The sequence below is a fragment of the Anolis carolinensis genome, chromosome 1 (genome assembly GCF_035594765.1).
Source record: "Anolis carolinensis isolate JA03-04 chromosome 1, rAnoCar3.1.pri, whole genome shotgun sequence".
Classification (NCBI taxonomy): Eukaryota; Metazoa; Chordata; class Lepidosauria; order Squamata; family Dactyloidae; genus Anolis; species Anolis carolinensis.
In genome coordinates this window covers 309,155,319-309,179,325 of record NC_085841.1, presented here as the reverse complement: position 1 = coordinate 309,179,325, position 24,007 = coordinate 309,155,319, and the positions used below count along the sequence as shown (strand labels likewise).

At 38.4% G+C, this 24,007-nt stretch overlaps 1 protein-coding gene across 4 annotated transcripts in view; it reads right to left on the bottom strand.

The window, feature by feature from the left end:
• Positions 1-24,007, bottom strand: part of sipa1l1 (signal induced proliferation associated 1 like 1) — a 197,508-nt gene that overhangs the window by 149,261 nt on the left and 24,240 nt on the right. For all 4 annotated transcript variants that reach the window (XM_008103800.3, XM_016991867.2, XM_003214519.4 and 1 more), the window contains exon 2: positions 11,068-11,160. The gene's annotated coding sequence lies outside the window, so the exon portion shown is untranslated. The remainder of the gene's footprint in view (positions 1-11,067; positions 11,161-24,007) is intronic.

Here is a 24,007-nt window from a genome sequence, read left to right as displayed (position 1 = left end):
TCAGGAGGACTCATAATAAAATAATAATACTAAGGTAAATCTAGTTATGTCCGACTCTGGGGGTTGATGCTCATCTCCATTTCTAAGCCAAAGAGTCAGTGTTATCCGTAGACACCTCCAAGGTCATGTGGCCGACATGACTGCATGGAGCGCCGTTACCTTCCCGTCAGAGCGGTACTTATAGTTCTACTCACATTTGCATGTTTTCGAACTGCTAGGTTGGCAGAAGCTGGGGCTAACAGTGGGCACTCACTCCACTCCCCGGATGCAAACCTGCAACCTTTTGGTCCTCAAGTTCAGCAGCTCAGCGCTTTAACATGCTGCACCACCGAGGCTCCCAATTATTATCTTAGAGGACATAAAATTTGCAGTATATTTAAACAGAACTTTACTAATGACCATGCTAAAGAAAATGTTAGAAAAACACTTCTGTAGAGAATAGACACCAAAAATCACCAATAGAATAGAACCCATAACTATCACATTTTAAATATTTCAGGTTTTTTCCACTATCAGTGACAATGGCACAACTTGGTAACAGAAACCCAATGAGTGACCATGGACAAGCAAGGGCAAGCACCATTTGAACAAATATTACTGTGACAATTTCGGAATATGTTGGTATTAGGGTCACTTTAAGTTGGAAATAACTTGAAGGCACACAATATCAGTAACACATACCTTTTCACATCATGTAATTGCTATATTATTAAGCATACATAGCAGGCTCACAATATGCAGATTCAACTCACTACAGATTAAAATGCACACAATAAACTGCAGTGGGGTAACTAACTGCTAATTGATATGCAATTTTGGTAATGCATTTGGTAAACTGATTGCAATGATCTGGCACATTTTATAAATGAGTTACGATAAATTCAAAGTTACTAAGCTGATGACATTCTACAAAGGAACAAGGGATAAAATAGTATTAATGAAACTGGAATTGATTTATAGTTTCCTGGGATAGAAGATTTAAATTAGAATATATCCCAGAAACATTGATATTTTGAATGAAAGATTCAGGAACTAATTTGCTCATTTAATTAGTGAAATGTCAAAGGATAACTTTAATTTACATGTTTTATAAATCCCATCATTAAACTTTATTTACAACCAACATTATTACATTTTAGTCTTAATGTATAATATTTGTATGAAATTTTGGCTATTGAATATTTAAGGAAAAATAAATGACTACTGAAGATGAAAAAATACATTTCAACCACTTACTGTGGTACTAGGAGGGGCAGAAAGGATTATATGCAGTATAACTAAATGCAGACTTTAAGAAAAATACTGAATGACATGAGTACAGTAGTGGCAAGATACCAGTACTAGCACGCCCGCCCCCCCCCCCCCCCCCCGCCCCGGCCCTCTCCGCTTGATTGATGCTGTGGATTATAGACATTTCATATGACAGGTTACCATCACCGATAGTTAGAATTATTGATTTGATTTTCTTCCCTTAACTTCGTAATATCCAAGTGACTCTCCACTAGAACACAAATTCAGCCATAACTATTAAGTGCTTGACTGTCTATTAATGTAAGCAGCAGACACAAGTGTTAACCTAAAATGTATCAATAGGGAAAATAGTGATAAAAATCCTTTTTAAATTTTGAATGACTGCACATATTTGTGAAAATTCAAATGACGAAATGAAATAAAAGAAGAGTTTAGGCTTAAAATTCAAGAGCCCTGCTGGACCAGGCCAAAGTATTTGACCATAAGAGTCAAAGAGATGCTTATGGGAAGCACACACGTGGGATCGAATGCAATCGCACCCTTGTTTTCTACAGCAATGTGTGTTGTTAAATACATTATCCTTTCAAACTGGAGATAATGTATCATCACGACCAGACACAATTCATAAACATATTCTTCATCAATTTGAACCATTTTAAAACCATCTTAAGTTACTTATTGCTACACCACACTCTTTGGCAACATAGTTCACAATCCAACTGTTAGGAATCTACCATTCTGGGTCTACAATGTATCCACTTTCTCTGTTCAAAGTATTGTTTTCCAAATCTCCTATCATATTCCAGCTTTCTCACAATTTTTCCTAACCTAAACAGCACCCAAAACTGCAACCTTTATATGGAAGTCATCCCAACCCCTTGAAACTGTTTTGGATAAAAGCTTTGAATTCGGTCTGTGTTGTTGTCTATGGTGGTTTGACAAAACTCAATAGGAAATGTGCTTTCTTTGCCCTTCAGCTAAGGCACACAAGACCATGAACCACTTGTGAAAAGGACAAAATCAATCCATTCCTGTCACAAGCATTTGGCATGTTTTGTTCATGAAAACAATGTATAGAAGCATGAAGAATTTTCCTAAGATTGTCCAAATGTTAGACCATCGTGTTTCAGATTTTTATTCAATTTATACATATTCAATTTACAATTATTTTATTAAAATCAAATATCTCTTGTTCTTTTTACCACCAAATTTAAATTTGTATATAGGATCCCCAAGCAACTATTAGCAGGCTGCTGGTTTTCCTCTTGCAGCAAAATCAACTATAGAATTTGACATTGACTCATCAGGATGTGTGTCTCAGGTAAATGAATTCCTTAGGTTTGCAAAGAGGGGCTTTAAATATGAGACTATTATTAAAGAAAACACACTGATAAATCTTTTTTAAAAGGCTTTATCATGTTAACAGGGAATCAAGTAATCTAAATCTTTCTATTGTATCAACCTGTGCGGTGGAGGGTTCTAGCCTTTGCTCTTTATAGTCAGGGAAGAAAAATCAGCTGCAAATGACCTCAAATGATTTATTTTTCGCATTATATGCTTAGACTAGCAGAAAATAGCATAGACTTGGAACAATTACTGAAAACAGTCAAGGAATGAAGTGCAAAGCCAACTGAACATTAGGAAAACATATAACTTTAAAGTAGACAAGGAGACACTGAAACAGTTCAAGATCCCCCTTACCATGCCTCAGTTATTAATCAGAATGGAGACTGGAGTCAAGAAATCAGAAGATGATTGGAACTTGGAAGGGCTGCTAGGAAGAAACTACGCAAAATACTAAAATTAGGATTGTTCATATCATATTTACCATTAGAATCATAGAATCATAGAGTTGGAAGAGACCTCATGGGCCATCCAATCCAATCCCCTGCCAAGAAGCAAAAAAAATCACATTCAAAGCAGTAATCCAGACGGGATGTATAGTCATTTAATAAGCTCAGCACTTAAACAAAATCCCTCAACTTTAAGAATGAAATTGATAAATGGAAGTATTGCCACAATGTAGAACACAAACAAGGTCAAAAATCACAAAACAGGACATTATAAATCTTGGGCATATCTAGAAGCACTTCTTTTGCACAGATCTCTGCAAATCGTCCAAACCAGCTGACAACAACTACATACACTTGTTGGATAGGAATACAAATCTAACACATATAAAAACATTGTATTTACAACTTCTGCTTTGTATGAAAAAAGCATGGAAAATAGACCATAAGACAAAGACAGGACATCCTTTTCATAACAAAACTAGGCAATACAAAATTACCCACATAAATAGATATTTGTTTACAACTCATAATGCAGGGGCCTCCTGTGAGTGTTTATTTAGTGAAATGTTGATAATGAGAAAAGATGGTGATTAAAGTACAATGACCTCAAATACAAGGTAAGCAAAAGTATAATTTCTGTATGAATCCAAGACATATGCTCAACATACACACCTATTACTCGAGCCTTGTGACTTAAAGGTTGGGTTGCTGACCTGAAGGCTGCCAGGTTCGAATCCCACCCGGGGAGAGCGCGGATGAGCTCCCTCTATCAGCTCCAGCTCCATGCGGGGACATGAGAGAAGCCTCCCACAAGGATGGTAAAAACATCAAAACTTCCGGGCGTCCCCTGGGCAACATCCTTGCAGACGACCAATTCTCTCACACCAGAAGCAACTCAGGTTGCTCCTGACACAGAAAAAAAAACCTCGAGAGGAAGTACAATCTCATATACTAAAAGCTGAAAACCATATTCTCAGTTCCATGAAACTACCTACCTACAGTACCTTAATCTCATATCAGGATTTAGCACCTGTAGTGTTTATTGGTCTCCAGACCTCCTGTTACCAGGATGAAAGTGTAATTCATCACTTCAACAGCATCAACTGATTCAAACAACACTCAGCACTTTTTCACATAATAATGATGCCTAGCTTCAAATACTTATATGAATCCAATAAAGATGTTGACACTCCAAATTTGTTGTTTTTTTTAATCTGATAAAATCTAAAACCTTTCTATGCAACATTGCTTGAGAATGAAATTGAACTTGGGAGCTCAAGACAGAACAGGATATCTTAGTTGTTGTAATTCATTACCATCAACATATCTATAAACTACAAATACATTAATATGAAAAATCTATTCTTTTAAATGCATAACACTGAAGATAAAGAGTTGGCATGGCTGTAGTGAGGAGGAGCAACAACAAGTTTCTTGCACTATGTTTACCACACACAGTTATTTTGTGCAATTAATGTTTATTTGTTATTTGTTGTATACAGCTTGAATAACTTCCCTGAAGGGGTGTGCTTATGTTGCTGAAATACTGTCATTTCCTGTGCAGTCAACAGACAACCTTTTTGTTCCTGGGAAAATGTGATACCAAACCATACTGAAACAGATAGCATCCTTTGCTATCGTAGGTGCCACATGGAATGTAGTTGCACCAGTATCGTGGGCGCCAATTTGCTGTAACCAAAAATACTCCTTCAATATCTAAATAAAACATGAGATGACATGCAACAGAAAATCCAAAAATAAACAAGAACTACTACAAGTTTTCAATTTGTCAAGAATATATGTTGGTACTATCTTTTGTTCATTCTCAAACTTACCGCATTCAAATATTGTGGCTCTGTGTTCTACCACTGTACAACCTCAGGACAATGTGCTTATCTAAAATTTACACCAGAGAGAAGCAGGATGATTCCTACTCCCAAAAATGCTTTCACTTTTTCTTTCTACTGACTTCCAAAATGTTTCTGCATACATGTGTGTAATGAATGCAGAAACATTTTAGAAGTCCATGGAGGTTGATCCAGAGCATAGTTACTGTGTGAAGCCAAGATAATGCTGCAGTGAATTGGGCCTCTGTCACTAGACAGATGGGTTTTAGACTCTGCTAGAATCCTAGCCAAATATTAACAGCTGTCCACTATAGAGAACAAATCAATTTGTACTAGTGACTTCGACTGATACTTCCTGCATCAGCTTAGCATTTTGAAGCTGATAAAAGATATGAAAGCTGAGAACTGATTGGGGAAATGTATTTTGCTAACCAGCTTGCACAATTCTAATAGCTAAGTGGGGGAGAGAATCAGGATGGATCATGCTTGCACACTTAGATTTTCTTTGTTTGCTTTTGCACTACACCCTGTTTCCCCTAAAATAAGACATCCCCAGAAAATAAGACCTAGTAGAGGTTTTGCTGAATTGCTAAATATAAGGCCTCCCCCAAAATTAAGACCTAGCAAAGTTTTTGTTTGGAAGCATGCCCAACGAACAGAACACCAGAGCATGCAGAATCGGTAAATGTACGTATCATAAAGTGTTGTACATGGAAATATTGGTAGTAACAAGAAATTCTTGATAGGATTCACAGTTTGTCTGGATATGCTGTTTTATGATGACAACTACTCTACAGTATATAATAAATGTTCATTTTTGTTCAACAATAAATGTGAATTCTTCTTCATGGAAAAATAAGACATCCCCTGAAAATAAGACCTAAAGCATCTTTGGGAGCAAAAATTAATATAAGACACTGTCTTATTTTCAGGGAAACACGGTATAACCCTTGGGAGCTCATCTTCCATCAGCCTGACCATGGAGAATGTACAAACCAGTCCAGGACCTCCATTTTGTCAGCAATAGGGAATTTGATTTACAGACGTGATAGTCTGAGTAGAATTCATTATTTGGGGACATAGTTCTACCACTGAGAGAATGCTGGCCCCATCCACAAAAAGGCTGGAATGTTTCTCTGCTTCACACTATCTGCTGCATTATTATCTTTTAAGGATTATTTTATTCTTTTTTTTTTAAGGAATGCATGCAATATTTTGGCACTGAACGGACTTTTGGGAGGCCTAGAATATACCCAATTTGGCACAGAACACATGCCACTATGTCATGTGCAATTCTACAGGGCAAATTGATCAAGTCAGGTATACAAAGGCATATGTGAGATGTCTCATATTTACTAAGATATTGCTGGATTATATTTTGTATTGCTGAAGCACTTAAGAGATAATTTGCATGCATGCAGAATAAATGTCCCTATACATGACATATAATACAAGAGATAATGCAAGTGAATGCTATAGAAGCCTGAATATATTTTGTACATGAAACTCCAAAGCTTTTATAGGATATCCTACAAGTAACATTTTTTTTCTAACTTCAATATCTTTTAACCACCACTTAAACAGAATAACTGATAAGACTGCATTATGGAATCATCGCATCCATTCCAAAAAACAAAAATGATTCAGTTCTTTTATTCTAAGAATTCTCATGTCTTTTTTTCTAGGAGGATATTTGCAAAAACAGTATCTCACCCGATCCAAAAGAAAAAGAACCACTAGATCCATACATTTTCGACTGCAAGAACTAAGGCACACAATTCGTGTTGATGAAAACAATTATTTGTGTAATTGATGGCCGAATACATAATAGGCTCACAGATATTATATAATTTCCAAAACCGGACATGGAGTAAAGACAACACTACATCACCATAACTATTGCCAGGCTAACTCTCATAAACAAGGAGAACACTACACCTATTTGGTGTAATCACTGCAAATCAACAACAATAACACTGTTCATTTTTTTATATATTAAACTTACATCAACATACTATCCATATACAGTAGAGTCTCACTTATCCAAGATAAACGGGCTGGCAGAACCTTGCTGGGTTTGGTCCCCATGTAACCCGCCCCAAGTCCCCTCAGGGAGATGGGGCAGGATACAAGAGTAAAGTTATTATATTATTATTATATTATTATTATATTTACTTTTACATTTAAATTCTTCAGTGTGTTCAAGCAGTACACTCCCTGCCCCTCCATAATTTTGCACTATGAAAGGAATATACTTATTGCACAATGAACCTCATGACTAGACAAGCATTTATACCTATGACTCTAGTCTTAGAGTGACATGAAGTCTACTAAACCAAACTGCTTACAAAAATTTGAATCAGAAATGAGTAAAATTGTTATATATTTCTATAAGTATGCCACAACAATTTTCTCTTTCCAGGTTTATAGATTTAAATTACCCTAAGTCACATTAAAAGTATTGTTTAGTAGTCTATTCCCTTAACTGAGCAAATCATGTGTTAAAAACCAGTCCATATGTTTTATTTGTTTTCAAACAAGATGTTCAAGAAACCGTTCAGAGCTCAAAATGAATTTCAGTTGGTCAGACTTATTTTTCATCAACTGATATAATCTAGGATTTGCTTTAGCTCTGAAGACCACTGTCACAGGAAGATTCCAAATAGTTCATGTCATTAAATAGTTCTGAATTACATAGTCAGGCATAACCAATCACATAGGGTTTCCCTTGTTTTCAAAAACATGTATAGAGAGCCTTTTCAGACCACAATGTTCAAGGTAATAAGACTGGAAAGAGACTAAGAGCTGGAATTTTTTTTGTTCAGACATAATGAATGAACTGAATGCTAAAAGACCAATCGCTCTTCAGAGATCATAGAAAACTAGAAACAGTAGAGAAACAATTATAAGACATTGCTGATATGGTAAAGAAGGCAGTCATCTTGTAGTAGAGAAAATAACTATTTTAGGTTGAGTCTTAGATTTAAAATGTGCAGTTTAGATTAAGTCTTTGGGATTTTCACAAGTTACAATAATGTAATTCTCGGATCTCGATGGTACAGATTTATATAACTGACATACTTCAATGTTTAATATCAGCAAGCAGATAGTGATGTTGTGCATAGTTACTGTAGAGTTCTTTTAAAATGCATTCTAATACCGTCCCTACAAAAGAATTGTGTTGAAGGAACAAGCTAGTCAGAAATAACTACAATAAATCACCCACAGCTACGCCCATGGTAACTACTAGACCAGAATAATTAAAAGCGTCTCAAAAATTAAAAACATTGCAATTCAAATATCTAACTTATCAGGCTGTCTAAATTGGTATCTCCATGACCTACATCAAAGTGTTGCATTGTCTGACAGCAATCCAAATAAATCTCAATCTGATCTATCAATTGATTAATTTAATGCCCATTGCTTTTTGAATATGGGACCAATGGCACAGACAACATATTAAAACAAAACATGACTAAAAACCTATCATAATAGTAAAAATAATTAAACAGCAACTAACCAAAGCATTATATCAAAAACAACATTAATATAGAACAGTCCAAGAGCATTTAAAACATGGTAATAAGGACAAGAGTACAGCATTCCCCACCGAAGCCCACTGAAAGGCATATCTACAGCAACCAGTGAATAATGAAGAGTCAGTCTAAAATGAAAGAGAACATATTCAGGGATACACATGTTGGTCATGCAGCAAAGTGCATTAAAATCCAAAATCCACAAAAGTGCTAACTTTATTCTTCAGCTGAAATATGTAAAATGCTGCAACAACTGGTTGGCTAATAAATGTATCGAAGATAACACTCTTTTATGGCTTTTGAATTTTGTTGAATTTTGCTCCGTGGTTCCTGGATTTCAAGACATAGCATGACCCCATATCCATGGGGGATATATTCCTGAATTCATTGGTGAAACAGGAAAATGTGGATAATAGTTAACTCTATTAAAATGAAGGGCTTTCACCAGAAGCTATCACAGAATTGCCTGGAGAACCTAGAAAATTCTTAGAGAGGTATCCTCTTTTTAAAAAAATTGCTAGGCACTCCAGGGTCTCTATGGTAAGTTCCAATGGAAGCATACCATAAAATCACCCAGAGGATCTAGATAACTCCTAGATTTGTCAAATGTGAGTAGATAAAGAATTTGTCAAATGTGGGTAGGTAAAACTGCAGATACAGGGGTTGTATTGTACTAAATGTAGCTGCAACAGGAATTCTAAACAAGAGGGAGGTAAGGACTGGGACTGAATTCTCTGAGATTTCTACCTACAACAAAAGTAAAACATTTTAATTTGGATTATAATTGCCAGGTTTCTCTAATGGAAGATCTAGAAGTGTTTCTGGATGTAGCAGTACACAGCCTTCTTGAGAAATTCAGTATTTACAAAATTAGCCTATGTCTTCGCAGATGTAAGGCACAACCTGGACCCCAAGAGATGCTACTTTATTGCTGCTAATACAAATTTTGTAATCCCTTATCTCAGTTTCCATATGAACAAGAAAGGGAGTGGCTTCTGCCTGCACTGAGACTTGTCCAGAGCAAGTGAACTACAACAGAAACAATACCTGATACAAAATGTAGGCCTGTGACTCTTAACAAAATCGTTTTTCTTCTCCTGTATATTTTTTAACATTGTTTGCCTGATGTTAAAGTCAGTGAAGCTTCAAACGCTGGCATTATGCATTTCAGTAGGCCAATAAAGATTTTGCTCTTTTCTATGTCTAAAATCAAAATGTCTTCATTGGATAGCAAAAAGTCTGGAAGGTCCTCTCACTAATCTTCACAATGTTTTTGATGGTGGTGAAGCTAACATAAGGCCTTCCCTAAAAGAACCCAAAAATCATACAAGTTCAAGTTCATGTAAGACACCACATCTTTCAGATAAGTCTTGGCTCAAGCCATATATAACTTTATAGTCAACATCACAGACTCCACATTATTTTACTCTGAAAGCATATAAAGCTACTATAAATTAATTTAGCTAGAGAAATTTAGTGTGCACATATTAGGGATAATTTCAGTCAGTATAAGAACCTAAAAGTGCTGAGTTATTTCGTCTCACTTTATTGAAGAATTATACAAGTATTCACTCAGTGGCTTAATCAGAAATGTGAAAGTTATGTGAACAGCAATCAACCAAATACTCCTGCTCCATAAACTTAACTCTTCTGCTATCAACTGTGCCTCCTTCTAAGTAAAGTCTACTAGGCAGTAAAGAAGTGCTCATTCCTCTAACTACAAATGGTGCTTCTCTTCATTTACATCTACACTCACTGGACAATGATAGAACATGAGGGAAGTCTTCTGGATTCATACCAACAGTCTCTTCTCATATAATCAGGTACATTTGATGCAGTTCAATTATTTTTCTTAGATTTTACCATGGTGAATCTTCCAAACATGAATCACTGTAAATGGTTGAATATTCACAAATCTTAAAGTAAACAAAAACCTTTGCAGAAAAAAAAAACATTTGTTATACTTTAAGGTGTGTCAAGATACTTGTATGCTTTTCCTGCAACAGGCCAATCCACTTGGGAAGCATTCTTTTTTTTTATCCATAAACAATGAAGTAACTTCACTGAAGTTTAGGCAGTAATACAAGTTTACCAGCATTCCCCCCCCCCTCCAATGTATAACTCAAAGGATATCTCATAACCACAGAAGGATTCTTACTTGCACATACACATGTTTCTATGTAATGGATAGGATTCCAGCAATAAATAATGAACACTGAAGAAGACTTCTAAAATAGGTATGCATGACAATGTGCAAAGTCCTCTGCTTTATATTTTTGAAAATGTGTATATCTAACTATTTGGCAGTGATAATAAATACCTTAGGTAGGTAGTAAAATTTAAAAAAACCACAACAATGCTTTTAGAATACTTCACTTTATCATAGCCTTATCTACATCTAAGAGCAGAGCTTTAAACACTGCTGAGAATCTTGTTTCTTCTTCAAAAATCTCTCTGCAATGCTTCACCCAACTTGAAATTGTCGCCCCTTCCTCATTTCATTCAAAAAATAAAAAAATCAAGGCTAACCATAAACACAAACGTTGAGGCACTGGTGCAATCTACTGTATACCGCTACAAACACAATTTTTCTGAAAACTGTTTTTGAATAATTTGCTGCTTCAATGTTTACATTCTTACCGCAAGTGATTCTTTTAATCATTCACTGGCATAGTTTTGAAGCTGCCGTTTCTTTTGTCAGCATCACTGCACCATATCCATGATACACTCCAGCTATAAATAAGAAGGGAATGGAAGAAGAAAGAGGTGAGAAAAGAGCAAGAATTTGTTTTATAACAATGTGACAGGTTTTTCTTACTTCATGCTAAATTTTAACTTTTAAGACTCAATCCTAATCAGCCACATTCTTCTGGTACTGATATGGTTGGACTTTACAAGACATTCAGTTATTCCACACTATATCTAACTTGTCAAGACTGATTTTGTGTGCAACTCAACTTTCTAGAATATGACATTCAGCTAAATTTGAGACACAAGAAATCTTCCTAACTTTTTGTTTAAGGTATCTTAATGACACTTTCCCCTCAATGTTGATATACTGTATCATTAATAGTGTGGCATATAGTCTGCACAGGAACATCCACACCACCATGACATTTAAATGATCCATATTGATAATGACATTCTTATACTGTAAACCATGTTCAATAAGATTTTAAAAGATACAGTTTGGGTGCCTTTGCAGTTCCCTAAGACATTTCTAAAATATAAGGAAAGAGGTCATAGTAATACACTGCCAAAGACTTCAGGTTTATGCCCTGGTGATTCAAGATGGGGCTGGAAAAGTCTGCACTCTAAAATCCTGGGGAGTGCCTGCAAGCCAGTGTCAACAATGACACTGTTGAGCTACATGGCACAATCTAAATCAGTATGCGACAGCTTCCAAAGGTCACACAATTGAATGATAGACAAGAGATGTGAGAAGAGCATTGAGGCTGAAAATTATGCCTGTAATATATAGTTCTATATGATCATCTAAAAATCAGCTATCCATTTATATCACAACATGACCTACTCCAGAAACACCCATAGGAAATACTAGCTGTGCCCGGCCACGCGTTGCTGTGGCAAAGTCTGGTGGTATGGGAAATAAAGTATTGAGGAATTGGTGGTAATTAAGGTAAAGGGTAAAGGTGACATTAAGTCCAGTCGTGTCTGACTCTGGGGGTTGGTGCTCATCTCCATTTCTAAGCCGAAGAGCCGACATTGTCCATAGACACCTCCAAGGTCATGTGGCCAGCATGACTGCATGAAACGCCGTTACCTTCCCACCGGAGCGGTACCTATTCATCTACTCTCATTTGCATGTTTTCGAACTTCTGGGTTAGCAGAAGCTGGGGCTAACAGTGGGGGCTCTCTCCGTTCCCCCAATTCAAACCTGTGGCCTTTCAGTCCAGAAGTTCAGCAGCTCAGCGCTTTAACACGCTGCGCTATTAGGGGATATTATTTCCTAAAGCTTGTGAATATACAATCTTTCTGGTTTTTTTGGAAGCAAGTATGAATGCTTGCAATTAGGGAAAACGATTAGCCTTGCAGCTTTAAAGCCTGGCTGTTTCCTCCCTGAGTGAATTTTTTGTTGGGAGGTGTTAGCTGGCCCGGATTGTTTCCTGTCTGGAATTCCCTTGTTTTCAGAGTGGTGTTTGAGATATTTTATGTGCTTCTACTGTCTGTGGCCCTCAGAAAACAGAGGATTTGGCAGACTTTGGTGATGGGAATACTTTGTTGGGAGGTGTTAGCTGGCCCTGATGGTTTCCTGGGTGGAATTCCACTGTTTTCAGAGTGTTGTTCTTTATTTAGTGTTCTGATTTTAGAGATTGTATTGTTCTGTTTTATTACTTATTTAGCCTTCTAACTGGCAGCAATTGGATAAAAACAATTATTGCTCTCCCTCTAATTAGGACTTTATTTTTCTTTTCTTTTTTGTTGTATCAACCTAGAGCCGTGGATGAGGGGTTGTGTTGTCAAATTTCGAGGTTGGGGGACCTGTAGTTTTGTTGTTTTGTCCGCTGCCCTGATGCCATCACTCTTTTATATATATAGATTCAACATTTTTCCAGGTAAGCACTGAAGTACTTAAGAGAATCTAAAACAACAATAGAGTCTCACTTATCCAAGCTAAACAGGCCGGCAGAAGCTTGGATAAGCGAATATCTTGGATAATAAGGAGGGATTAAACATCAAATTAGGTTATGATTTTACAAATTAAGTACCAAAACATCATGTTATACAACAAATTTGACAGAAAAAGTAGTTCAATACGCAGTAATGGTATGTTGTAATTACTATATTTACGAATTTAGCACCAAAATATTATGATATATTGCAAACATTGATTACAAAAATGGCTTGGATAATCCAGAAGCTTGGATAAGCGAGGCTTGGATAAGTGAGACTCTAGTGTACATACAAACATGTTAGTTGAACAAAACCATCTGCAGCAACTCATTCCTTAGTAGCCATGGGTTGAGCAAGAATCCCCCAATGCCACTCTCTTGAACCTCCTTGTAGATATCGTAAGAGTGTTGTGTATCCCCATTTGATAAAGTCTATCTGATAAGATACTGTGAACAATAGTATCAAAAGCTACCAAAAGATCTAGTAATATCAAAATGGTATAATATTATTCCCCTGCCTCTCCGTCATGTACATTGTTAAGAGTAAATAAGAGAATTCCAGCACCACATCTTGTCTTAAACCAGACTGAAATGAGCCAGGGCAATCTGATACCTCCAAAAAAGTCTGAAGTCCAGCTAGGGCATACTAAAGCACTTTGCCCAGGAGGTGCTGTTGTTCTTATACAATTGCATCCAGGAAGGTCCTCTTCAGGAGAAGATGCACCACAGTCTATCTCAGAGTAGGAGGTACTTCCGTCTGATGTCAATCAGAACAATTGTTGCAGTAATACAATTAATATTACTGTAAGAATTATTAATTTGTTGAGAGCTCGAACAAGCAATGAAATATTGCAAGTTACCATACTTAAGCTAGTGCCAAGTTCAGATTTTTTTAAACTAATAACAGAGAAAGTCTATAGGAGGAAATGTATATCCTAAGTGCCAGAATGGTATTGACAACTGTCTGTAAAATCAGTTACATATATAGGTAAATATATTCACCGGGAGAACAATACAGAATCATAGAGTTGAAAGAGACCACATAGCCATCCAGTCCAATTTCCTGTCATGCAGTAATGCACAATCAAAGCACCCCAACACGTGGTCATACGGCCTCTGTTTAAGGAGCTCCTGAGGAGGAGACTCCACCAAACTCCAAGGCAGCATATTCACTGGAATAGCTCCAAAGATCACTACAAGGCAAAACAGAGTCTATGTTGTCCCATGTATGCATCCTTAAAATAACGAACATGCCTTTGGCATCCCTTTCTGAACACGTGTGACCAGGAAAACAAAATATAAGAAAGGGGATAAACCTAACCAACTATCCCAATATTTTAAAAACAACATAGATCTATATGTTTGGCCACCACTATAGAAATTATTGTAAAAGTGAACTGTTGAAAGAAAGAAAAAAATCCATCCCTCAATTCATTTTGGAAGAAGTCTTCAAATGGTCTATAGGAGACTCCAGATGTTTTTATTTACTCATGCAGTGCATACCTGAACTGGATTTTTCATTTTACATGCACATATCTTTAGTTCTAAATAAAAGGTTTGTTGAAACATTCAAACTGCTATTGTTTTTGTGGCGTAGCAACCTATCTCTTTCAATGTTATTTTCTGCATGTGATATGAAAGTTTTTGTTAAGGCAATGCCCAGGAACACATCTACTTATTTAATCAAGGTATGCCTGTGTAGAGATCCAGATCGAAACGTTTCTTGACTTGAACAATAAACATACGGTATTAACATTGTGGCATCTGAATAATGAATTTGGTTGTTTATTCACATACAGAAAATATTTACTGCTTTCCATACAGAAGAAATTTCACTTTGATCTCCTAGATGGGCAGATTAGAATTTATTCAGGGATTGCTTTTCTACATCATTAATTCATCCAGTTGCTTTCTATATTGACTTTTTTTTAATTGAAATCTGTTACATTTCAGGAGGTTCAAAGCAATAAAAGATAGGTCCATAAACCATAAATCCCTACAAGGTTTATATGATAAGCAGTAAGGCTATTACCCTTCCACTCACAGTAGGACTTGGTAGGAAATGGGCAAAAATATGTAAGCAATGAATACATGTGCTTAATATAGCAAGAGAGAATTGCTACAAAAATGAAAAAGACATGGGCAATATATGTGAAAAATGAGTATCTCTGTAGAACTGGAAATGTAAATCAGAAGTTTGTATAATTCTTTTTTTCTAGATGAATTTATATATACAAACTATAATGCATTCAAGATCATTCTCTCTCCAAAATAATACTAGATAATAACCTTACTGCTGTAAGTTTTCCTAATAATCTACGGACCAGACTGACAGAAGCCAACTCTTCCTACACAATGATATATTTTTAAGGGATAGATGTATAGCCTTGTGTGCCTGTACAAGAAATGCATTGTATCTCTATGCATTAAGTCTGCATACTCAGAATAAACCTTGAGGGATTCTTCAAATATTCAATTGAAGGCAGGAAGGCCATAACAGCAGCTCTCCTTCCTGTGCTTTTCTCCCCAAAGCAAAGTAAGACTCATGCAAGAAGGAAGGAGCACCAAGCAAAAGAGGCCTAAGGGATAACAGGAGAAGCTGCTATCTGGCCTATGTGAAATGGAATATGATGTTCAGAACATTTCTTCACACAGTGGAAGAGGTGGCAGAATACTTGGGGAATACTGTAATTGTGATCCACGGAAGGGCCCAATAAGTCATAAAAAGCTATCAAGGCATTATTCAAGGACAACATTTCTCATTGGGACATATCTCAAGACCATTACGGAATTCTGATATTGTCTAAGAAAAGCACAGGTTTTATTTAAAACCCAGGATTTAATACCATCTCCTCCACCCGACACAGCAAAAGTATATGGAAGAGGAACTGTGCAAGGTACATTCGTACTACTGTCAGAAGAAAAGCGGCAACTATAAGCTGTTATAAACTAAGATTTTTTTCTTCCTCATATCAGTTCTAATTTGGTGAATATTTAGTGAATATACCTGGTTCCAACAGGTGTGAGCAAGATGGGAATGTGGAAAGGCACTAAACCTGAATGTTAATCCGCCTAGAAGAAGGAAATGCTTAATTCCTGACTTTCAACAGGCACCATTCCTTCTTGAGACATTTCCCAAATCCTACAGCTAACAAGCCCCTTCATCACTATAGCATGTACTGTGAAGTATTCCCCAGATAACGGTCCCTGTCTCAGCAATCTGTTCCAAAAGTTCATCCAGAGCTAATTTCTATATACAAGCAAGACCATAGCTTCTGATGTGGCAGTTAAAATAGCGGCAGGGCTCCTACTAATCATGTATCTACAAATCCTACATTCTGCCACACAGATCCTCATATACACCAGTGAATGACACAATTGTATTCAACCTCTGTGCATTCAATCTAATGAGCAGAAAGTTGGCACAGATTCTATGTGTATACCAAACGATGTGTTTATATATTTTAAAGCTTATTCATCATGCTATAACAACTCCCAAGGTGTCATACAATAAAATTATAAATAAAAGACAGAATCATAGAATCATAGAATCATAGAATCATAGAATAGTAGAGTTGGAAGAGACCTCAAGGGCCATCTAGTCCAACCCCCCGCTAAGAAGCAGGAAATCGCATTCAAAGCACCCCCGACAGATGGCCATCCAGCCTCTGCTTAAAAGCCTCCAAAGAAGGAGCCTCCACCACGGCCCGGGGGAGAGAGTTCCACTGCCGAACAGCCCTCACAGTGAGGAAGTTCTTCCTGATGTTCAGGTGGAATCTCCTTTCCTGTAGTTTGAAGCCATTGTTCCGTGTCCTAGTCTGCAGGGCAGCAGAAAATAAGCTTGCTCCCTCCTCCCTATGACTTCCCCTCACATATTTGTACATGGCTATCATGTCTCCTCTCAGCCTTCTCTTCTGCAGGCTAAACATGCCCAGCTCTTTAAGCCTCTCCTCATAGGGCTTGTTCTCCAGACCCTTAATCATTTTAGTTGCCCTCCTCTGGACGCTTTCCAGCTTGTCAGCATCTCCCTTCATCTGCGGTGCCCAAAACTGGACACAGTATTCCAGGTGTGGTCTGACCAAGGCAGAATAGAGGGGGAGCATGACTTCCCTGGATCTAGACGTTATTCCCCTATTGATGCAGGCCAAAATCCCATTGGCTTTTTTAGCTGCCGCATCACATTGTAGGCTCATGTTTAACTTGTTGTCCACGAGGACTCCAAGATCTTTTTCGCACACACTGCTGTCAAGCCAGGCGTCCCCCATTCTGTATCTTTGATTTCCATTTTTTCTGCCGAAGTGAAGTATCTTGCATTTGTCCCTGTTGAACTTCATTTTGTTAGTTTCGGCCCATCTCTCTAGTCTGTCAAGATCGTTTTGAATTCTGCTCCTGTCTTCTGGAGTGTTAGCTATCCCTCCGAGTTTGGTGTCATCTGCAAACTTGATGATCGTGCCTTCTAACCCTTCGTCTAAGTCGTTAATAAAGATGTTGAACAGAACCGGGCCCAGGACGGAGCCCTGCGGCACTCCACTTGTCACTTCTTTCCATGATGAAGACGACGCATTGGTGAGCACCCTTTGGGTTCGTTCGCTTAGCCAATTACAGATCCACCTAACCGTAGTTTTGTCTAGCCCACATTTTACTAGTTTGTTTGCCAGAAGGTCGTGGGGGACTTTGTCGAAGGCCTTACTGAAATCTAGATATGCTACATCCACGGCATTCCCTGTATCGACCCAACTCGTAACTCTATCGAAAAAAGAGATCAGATTAGTCTGGCATGACTTGTTTTTGGTAAATCCGTGTTGACTATTAGCAATGACCGCATTTGTTTCTAAGTGTTTGCAGACCACTTCCTTAATGATCTTTTCCAGAATCTTGCCTGGTATTGATGTGAGGCTGACCGGACGGTAATTGTTTGGGTCGTTCTTTTTTCCCTTCTTGAAGATAGGGACCACATTCGCCCTCCTCCAATCTGCTGGGACTTCTCCTGTTCTCCAAGAACTCTCGAAGATGATTGCCAGTGGTTCTGAAATAACTTCCGCTAGTTCCTTCAATACTCTTGGATGTAGCTGATCTGGCCCTGGGGACTTGAATTCGTTTAGAGTGGCCAGGTGTTCCTGGACAACTTGTTTCCCTATTTGGGGTTGGATTTCCCCCAATCCTTCGTCCATTCCATGTTGCTGAGGTTGAAGATGGCTTTCTTTTTGTGAGAAGACCGAGGCAAAGAAGGCATTAAGCAGTTCTGCCTTTTCCCTATCCCCTGTCACCATCACCCCATCTACTCCTTGCAGTGGCCCTATCGCCTCCTTTTTCTTCCTTTTTCTACCAACATAAGCAAAAAAACCTTTTTTGTTGTTTTTTATGTCCCTGGCAAGCCTGAGCTCATTTTGCGCTTTAGCCTTGCGAACCTTTTCCCTACAGGAGTTGGCTATACGTTTGAATTCTTCTTTGGTGATTTCTCCCCTTTTCCACTTCTTGTGCATGTCACTTTTGAGCTTTAGCTCAGTTAGAAGTTCTTTGGACATCCATTCTGGCTTCTTTGCACTTGTCTTATTTTTCTTCTTTGTTGGCACTGTTTGCATTTGCGCCTTGAGTATTTCACTTTTGAAAAACTCCCATCCATCCTTAACTCCCTTGTTTTTTAATATCGGCGTCCATGGAATGCCGCTCAGTAATTCCTTCATTTTTTGGAAGTCAGCTCTCTTAAAGTCCAGAATGCGTGTTTGACTTGTCTTAGTTTCAGCATTCCTTTGTATTGCAAACTGCAGGAGCACATGGTCACTTGCCCCTAAGGATCCAACCACTTCAACTGTATTGATCAGGTCTTCCACATTTGTTAAGATTAGATCAAGAGTTGCTGATCCCCTTGTTGCCTCTTCTACCTTCTGGACCATAAAATTATCTGCAAGGCAAGTGAGGAATTTGTTGGACTTTGTACTCTTGGCTGAGTTTGTTTTCCAGCAGATATCGGGATAATTGAAATCGCCCATGACTACTATATCTCTTCTTTGTGCCTGTTTGGTCAGCTGTTGACAGAAGGCTTCATCAAGTCCTTCATCCTGACTCGGAGGTCTGTAGTAGACACCCACGACAAGATCTTTTTGAGTCCCGGTTCCCTTGATTCTTATCCAGATGCTTTCAAGCTGGTTTCCCGGATTACAGTCTTGCATTTCTTCTGCAACGTAACTGTTTTTGACATATAAAGCTACTCCCCCTCCTCTCCCCTTTGTTCTATTTCTGTGAAAGAGGTTATAGCCCTCAATGGTTAAATTCCAGTGATGGGAGTCATCCCACCAGGTTTCAGTGATGCCTATGACATCGTATGTGTGGTGCTGTGCTAGGAGTTGGAGTTCGTCTTGCTTATTTCCCATGCTCTGAGCATTAGTGTAAAGACATGTAAGCCCCTGTGACCTCCCCTCGAACTGTTTATTTGGGATTATTGTGCTCTCTGTACTTGGTCCTTGCTGTGTTTGTGCAGCCCTCCGTTTAGCCTTACGGCGGTTCCCTGTGGTCGTGGGTAATATAGTGTTCGCCAGGCTGTTGTTCCCCTCCCCCAGTGGATTTAGTTTAAAGTGCGCCTGATGAGGTTTGTGAGTCTGTGTGCAAAAAGATGTTTTCCTACTTGTGTGAGATGCACCCCATCGCTTGCCAGTAGTCCATCCTCTTGGAAGAGTAGACCATGGTCAAGGAAGCCAAAATGCTCCTCTTGACACCATTTTCTGAGCCAGTTATTGACCTGTACTATTTTTCCGGCCCTTGTAGAGCCATGTCCTACAACGGGGAGGAGGGATGAAAAGATCACATGTACATTATACAGTTTTAGCTTTGTTCCCAGAGCTCGAAAATCATTTGTGATCTTTTGAAAAGTATGCCTAGCGGTGTCATTGGTACCTACATGAATCAACATAAGGTGGGGAGGGTGATGGGGCTTTAGGAGCCTGCTGAGCCTCTGAGTGATATGGTGTATTTTTGCCCCCGGGAGGCAGCATGTTTCTCGAGCCATCCCATCCGGTCTGGAAATGATGGCTTCCGTTCCTCTAAGGAGGGAGTCACCTACTACCAAGACCTGTTTCCTTTGAGGATTGACAGGGTCCCTTTTGTGCAAGACAGTGTGTATGTCCCCTGAAGAGTGTTCCTGTTGAAGTGAATCATGTAGGTGTAAAGTGTTGTCCTCCTCCTCAACATCCCCAGTGCATTCATCAATGACAATCCATTGAGATACATCCGAGAGCCCATTACTCTCCCAAGGATGTTCCTGTTGCTCCTGGTCTATGATTGGGGATGGAGCATTTGCATGATTACATAAGTGTGACTGTGGTGATGCACTGTCCCTGTCAGGGCTATCCCCTGCGCATTGATCCAGGATGGTCCACTGAGTGGTATCTAAGAAACTGTGGTCCTCCACAAGATGTGTTTCCTGATTGTATGTTAATGATGTAAGAATTTCAAATCTGTTGTGTAAATGCAGCTGAGCAGAGGAGTTCTGTGGAGGCTGCCTGGTCCTGCGTCTCCTTCTATGGGTGACCTCCTTCCAAGCCTGAGGGTTGTCTACCTTTGAGTTGATCTCCCCATAAGGTTCCTGATCATGGTCTTGGTGGTGTTGGTGTGATGCAGGCTGCTGATCTACAGCAGCGTGTTGTGCAGTGTCCAAGAAGAGCTCGAGTGCCTGAATGTCCTTAAGGGTCTTAATACGGTGCTCGAGCTGTTGGATCCTCTGCTCCATCAGAGTCATCTGTTTGCATTTGGAGCAGATGTAGTTGTCTAGTTTTTGTGTGAAAAAGAGGAACATGCCACAGCTGGTGCATGTGATGGGAATGTTTTGCTTTTGTTGCATCTCTTGGTGAGCGTGGTGGCCAAGTGGGATCTTTGTACAGTTAAGAATTTACACAGATGAGATCAAAAGCAGAAAAATAAATCAATTAAATCCAGCAGAGGCTTAAACATCAGGAAAATATGATTCGCAGCAGGAATATATTAAACATATCACACAAATAATACTGAAAAACTCCAAATAGCAAAAACCTTATTGAATTACAGTATATTGAGCAGAGCTTGATACAGTCATAATTGTTTTCATTAATAATAATGTAATATGTCAAACAACAATATTTCATTTATAGGTTATTTTTTAAACCTTTATGAATACTATAAAAGATCCAACTTTTCTAAAACATGACCGTATGTTATGTTCTAGAATAGCAAGTCAACATTACTAATAACAGTCAAAACAAAATTAACATTATAGATTGCTAAATTAAATTTTACATATTGTTCACATCTTATTTTTTAAGGAAAGTGTTACCGACAATTGTTATTTTCAATGTGTTGTTACTTACAAGCTTAAACTGAAACTTTTGAAACAAAAGTGAATCAAGTGCTTTATAAATATAACTATTAACTGTCAAGGAGAGCAAATTACAGTGAGACATTAACTGCATTTAATTTTGTACAACATACTTTAAAATACTTTATATAATCTATTGAATACAATTTTCAATCTAACCATGCCATGAAAATCGCCAGGCAAAAAAACTGTATCATGCCAGACCTCATTTTTCAAACCTGTGACACAAGCAAAAATATATGAGCAGACACAATGTTCTGAGGTCTGAAAACTGAAAAACCTCATGGCTAAGTTAACACAATATATTCAATACACAGTGACTGAACCCCTCTTTCCTGTTTATTTTCAAGCAAGAAGGAAGGTCTCCTGTTCAGAAAGGCTTAAACCTTCCATCCTTAATCACTCCTTTCCCAGAATGTACCTCTAATGTGGATGGGAAGTACTGAAATCCTGCTATTGGTGCCAAATGAAGCTTTTACCTCTCTTTAAAGATGCTATGCAAGAGGGTGGTAGTTAGGAATCATCCACTCAGGGGATTAAATAGCAGTTCCATCTGCTTATTTGAAAGTAAAAATGTAATGAGGAGCACTTAGCTGCACACTACACTTTTAACACATCATGTAGTATAATCCCCAATTCTAGCATAGCAGGAAATGTGAAGACCAGGCTATCTCAACCAGGGTCCCTTTGAAAGGTTGCTAGGGATTCCACAAGAAATCATGATCTAAAAAAATAAACATTTTTTGAGTTATGGATATAATATTTTTTATTCCTTAGTTCCCTGACACTTGAAAATTATTTCAAGGGTTCCTGGAGTAAAAAGGTTGACAAAGGTTGCTCTAGACTAGTGGTTGCTTGAGTATCTCCGGAGAGATGGTGGCGGGGTATACAAATAAAAATTATTATTATTATAGTATTAGTATTATTCCCAACCTTTGGTCCTCTAGTTGTTTTGAACTTCAACTCTCAGAAATCCCAGCCAGTTTACCAGCTATTAGGAATTGTGGGAGCTGAAGTGCAAACACCTGGAGGACCAAAGGTTGAAAATCACTAATCTAGACTAATTTTAAATTTTTATTATAACTTTTCCCTTTTCTTAAGCTTAATTCTTGCAGATAAAAACATTGATCATGAAGCAGGATTTCCTAAGCAAATTTCTCCTTGAGTTTATATCCACTGAAAGTTCATATCTGTTTACTGATTAAGCTCTCACTCTCATCCTTAACACCCCCTTGTTCCTGTAGCTTTTACAATAGATGGTCCTAAGACTATACACCCATTCCACTAGACCAGGGGTTCACAAACCTTTTCAGCTGCAGAACCCTTTTTGAAGTAAAAGTTTCTTGTGGCCCCAGGAAATATGTATATATTATATTATATGTAATGTATATATATCAGGCATGGGGAAACCTTTTGACACATTGTGTTTTCAAATTTGACAGGCAAGCCGGGCTTGTGGCAGATGGATGGAGAATGTTTGTGTGAACTAATTGGAAAAAAATGAACAAATTCCTATGCACATATCTAGCTTGTAGTGCAAAAAAAAGGAATGAAAAAAAAAATATTTAAATTGAAGAACAATTTTAGCCAACATAAACTTAAGTGTTTCAGTTGAAGACCTCAAGGGCCATCCGGTTCAACCCTCTTCTGCCATGCAAGAAAAGCACAATCGAAGCACCCCCAACAGATGGTCACCCAGCCTTTGTAATAACAACAGCAATAGAGGCAATTCCTGGTCCATCCAGTTCAATTTGGTTCTGCCATGCGGGAAAAGCACAACCAAAGTACTCACTGAGTGGTGGGAGGGAAATAGGGTTTTGGAAACAAGGAAGAAGAGGGGGAAAGGATCTGGGTGGCAAGGGAGGCAGGAGGGGGAGGAGCAGGAAAGATGAGGGAAAGCTTGGAGGGGGGACAACGGAACTGTGGAACCCATCAGTATACTTTGCAGAGTCCCAAGGGCTCCATGGAGCTCACTCTGAGAACCACTGCACTAGACCAAATGTATGTATTTATTTACTCTGTAAATTTTTGTATTTTTTTGTAAAAATGTATTTTTACTCTGCCTTACTCAACTCTGGAGGGGACTCAAGGGGGCTTTTTCACATGTACTATTTGAAAAAGAAATTATAGACTTGTCTCGCAGAAGTCAACAAACCTATGCAGGAGTATTTTTAATCCCACATAGGAGAGGGCTAGTAGGGCTGCATCGTCTGCAAATAACAGGAGACGAACATGCTTTGGGCCAATCTTGGGGGAATGCCCATCTACTTGGGCCAGGGCTAGAGAGAGATTGTGCAGAAAGATGTTAAATAGTAAGGGGGCTAGTACGCACCCTTGTTTGACTCCCTTTTTTTACCTGGATCGGGTTCGACAGGAATCCCGTGATCTTTTACCTGGCATAAGTTTTGGTTGTGCAGTTGCTTGATCAGAAAAAAGTGTCTTGGGTCAGTGTTGAGGGCAGCTAATTTTCTCCAAAGCTTTTCTCTGTTTACAGAGTCAAATGCCCCCCTAAGATCCAAGAAGGCCACACTTAATTTGTTAGGCTTGTTTTTTTGAGTATTTGTTGGCTAAGTGGGCCAAGACATGGGCCTGGTCGAGTGTT